This window comes from Topomyia yanbarensis, chromosome 2, assembly GCF_030247195.1.
Source record: "Topomyia yanbarensis strain Yona2022 chromosome 2, ASM3024719v1, whole genome shotgun sequence".
Taxonomy (NCBI): domain Eukaryota; kingdom Metazoa; phylum Arthropoda; class Insecta; order Diptera; family Culicidae; genus Topomyia; species Topomyia yanbarensis.
Window position 1 is genome coordinate 66,968,665 of NC_080671.1, and position 3,446 is coordinate 66,972,110.

The window sequence follows — 3,446 nt, forward strand, 5'->3', positions numbered from 1 at the left end:
TGGAGGTGTAAAGGCAAGGCGGGGGATGGGCGGCGACGCAATGCTCAACTGCATATTTTGTCTTCCATTTGAGACTTGGTTTGAGAAAATCGGTTCAGTCATCACCGAAGAACCGATGTGACTTTAATTGTGGAATATGCCCGGAATTCCGGACTTTCGCAATCGTCGATAGTGGACAATATATTCAAAGGATGTTTGATTGGCAATCAGTGATCTAGAACTGCGATTAGAAGTAATTTGGTGACCATTTCAATAGTTTTTAGCCTCTGAGGTATTACGATTGTACCGATTTATATGGGAAATTCCAGTGTATCCTTACTAACACCCCTGTAACTCCGGAAGCAAGAGTCAGAACCGAATGAAATTCAGCAGCAGTCAATGGTATTACTGTATCTTTCATTTGAAATCAAGTTTGTAAAAATCGGTAGAGAATTCGTTGGGGAATGGGTGTGATAGTAGCTTAGGAACTTGGCGAGTTCCCCGGGGGCGTCATGAACCGTCATAGGTGGCCAATGTGGTCAAAGCTGCTTTAATTGATCATTAGTGATCCAGACCCGAAAACTAGAGTAATGTTACATCAATTTTAATATGTTTTACATCATTTTAACATAATGGTGGTACCAGTTTATATGGGAATTTGCTGTGTGACCGCACTCTTCAACCCGTAACTCCGGAACCGGAAGTCGGATCAACTCAATAGCAGCTTATGGGAGCGTTATACCTTTCAGATGAAACTAAGTTTGCGAAAATCGGTTCAGCCATCTCTGAGAAAATTGTGTGAGTTTAAATGACACACACACATACACACACACACATACACACACATACATACACACACAGACATTTGCCGATCTCGACGAACTGAATCGAATGGTGTATGACACTCGGCCCTCCGGGCCTCGGTTAAAAAGTCGATTTTTACAGTGATTGCATAGTCTTTCTTTATATGAGAAAAGCAAAAATAAAGAATTTGAACTTACCTGTATAAACTTTCAAGTGGTTATCTTGGTCAAAGTTATTTGATTCCATGTTGCATTTTTTTTTTGGTAAAGCTTATTTGAATTTTTTACTAAGCCCTGAAAAATGAACATATTTTAATGAAAAAAATCCCCGTAGGTCATATCAAATCGGTTTGCTTGTCATGTCGAATCGGAATGCTTTAAATTGTTCTTTGTTTGATAATAATCTTAATAGATATCTATTTCTCCACGATAAAAAAATATCCAGCATCCCAGAGATCGCCTTGTGGCTTGCGTCCACATTGTACATTGTCCACCAATTATATCAACGATTTTAAACGAACGACAGTTTGTGCTCTGTTCATCTAATACCCGAGTGGATTTGCGTATGACGATACTTAAAGTTCATAAATAATTTGAAGAGCACGTAAACGAGTCCATTATTTTCAAATCGCCCAACAGTCACATGCAATCGTTTATAAGTGAAATGAAATGAATATATGCGGGTGTGTACTTTGTCATATCGTCGTTGGTGTGTTATTCTGTTTCCGAACATATCTTTGCTAGTTTCCATAGCTGTTTCTGGTACGTGATTCAAGTATCCTATCATTTTCAGTATCATTTTTAGTAATCAGTATGCTATGCCGGAATGACGGATTACTTATATTTGTCGGTAGGCAAATGGATTGACAGAGCATAGCAACGACGATGTTTGCCTTAAATTTATGATCTCCCCCTGTTAGCAAATGTTTCTGATGTGTGTTTAGGATGCACTTGATTGTGCTATGGGAATTGCAGCGTTGTCTGCGATCTATAATGTTTGAATGTAATCATGGGAAGAGAAATTTACTAATCTTTCCTATGGGTATCAAGTTGCGAATTCTATGTAGTATATTGTGTTCATCTTTGTTTAGTATTGCGAAGGGGACCTTTTGTAACAGGAAATTTTTATGCAATTTAATAAACAAGGTTAGCCAACTATACTTTTAGGTGTATCGTCAGAGTGATATATAAAACTCATCAGCGAGTTTAAATTTAGGAAATGGATAGAAGTCGTAAAAGCGCAATCCTAGATTATCAATTTATTACCCTAGGAGACATGCCGAGAAACTATGATATCATAAAGTTCAATCTACCGTCGTTTATTATACCAGTCTACTGTACATAGATACAGTGTAACAAACATTGGAGCAAGACTGAGACGTGAAATGAGCGCAATAATGTGAAGATTCTAAAATGAAATTTCACACCATAGGCAGTGACTGGTGAGTATCCCAACATCACTATATGGTGTGAGTATATGTAGGTATGCCAATATTGCGGTTAAGTGTGATCCCTGTCTGTAGTGTCTTTGTCTACAATATTTTTGGCAGTCTTCCTAGATGAACATCGAACACCATGTTCGCTCTAGTTCTGTGCTCATCCTACACCATCATTTCGTGTGCAAACTCGAACGCGCTAATGCGTACCAAAACACGAGCACATGTTCGTCTGCACAACCGAACCCCATGTACCTACGCGGTGTTCGTACACACAGGTTCTTGATACTAGTTTTCTCTTTCTCTCACCCACTATCACTTGCATTGACTCATTCTGTTTTGTGTGTGCCTTTTTTATGTACGCACACGCTGTACGTACACGGTGTTTAAACATAACATATTCCGTTCTCTGGGACTTCATACCCATACATCTTTCCGGTGAACGGCAAGTTGCGGCGGCTAGCCTAGAGCAACGTTTGAATAGCCTGCTGCTTACCACCATCTATTTCAACCCGCCTAGTCGCCATTGCACTGGGTATGATTGGTGTTATGAAATTCTGGCCTAATTATAAACGCTTTATAGAGTTTTCAAAATTCAATTGCCAGCTCATTTAGGAACTAACTTGGAATTGGATAGCAGCAGTGTTTCTAAATTTCAATAGTACGCTATTTGAAAATCCAGTAAATTTCATTGTGCTACTACGTGGCTATGAAGTACCATAAAAAATCAGTGTTTATCAGTGATGTATTATTGCTACCGGAAATAATAAAATCGGTGAAACCACTAACCGATATTATAATTAAAGTAAGATAAAAAGAGAGAAAAGAAAAAGGAAATAAATATGTAATATTCAATTTGCACCTTTATTTAACTGTGTTTTGTACCAATTTATGTTTTTTATTACCGTAAAATGGGGTATCTTTTATCACCGGGGTAAGTTTAATCAAATGAGATGTTTTTCAGTAACGTACGATAACATGATTTCCTTTAACAAAATCATCTAAACAAAATAAAAACCATATTCTCGAATTCTCAGCACATATCGGCATCATTTGATGTACCTTTTATGAACACAAGTTCGAAGTGAAAATTATACAGCTCGCATTGATGAAATTTGGTCCTTAGACCGGCGACGACTAAGTGCTATTAGCCTTCTATTGATAGTAGCGGAATGAGGTGATGCGAACGGATCTAGGCGTGAAAATCAACGCCTGGTCAACGATCGAT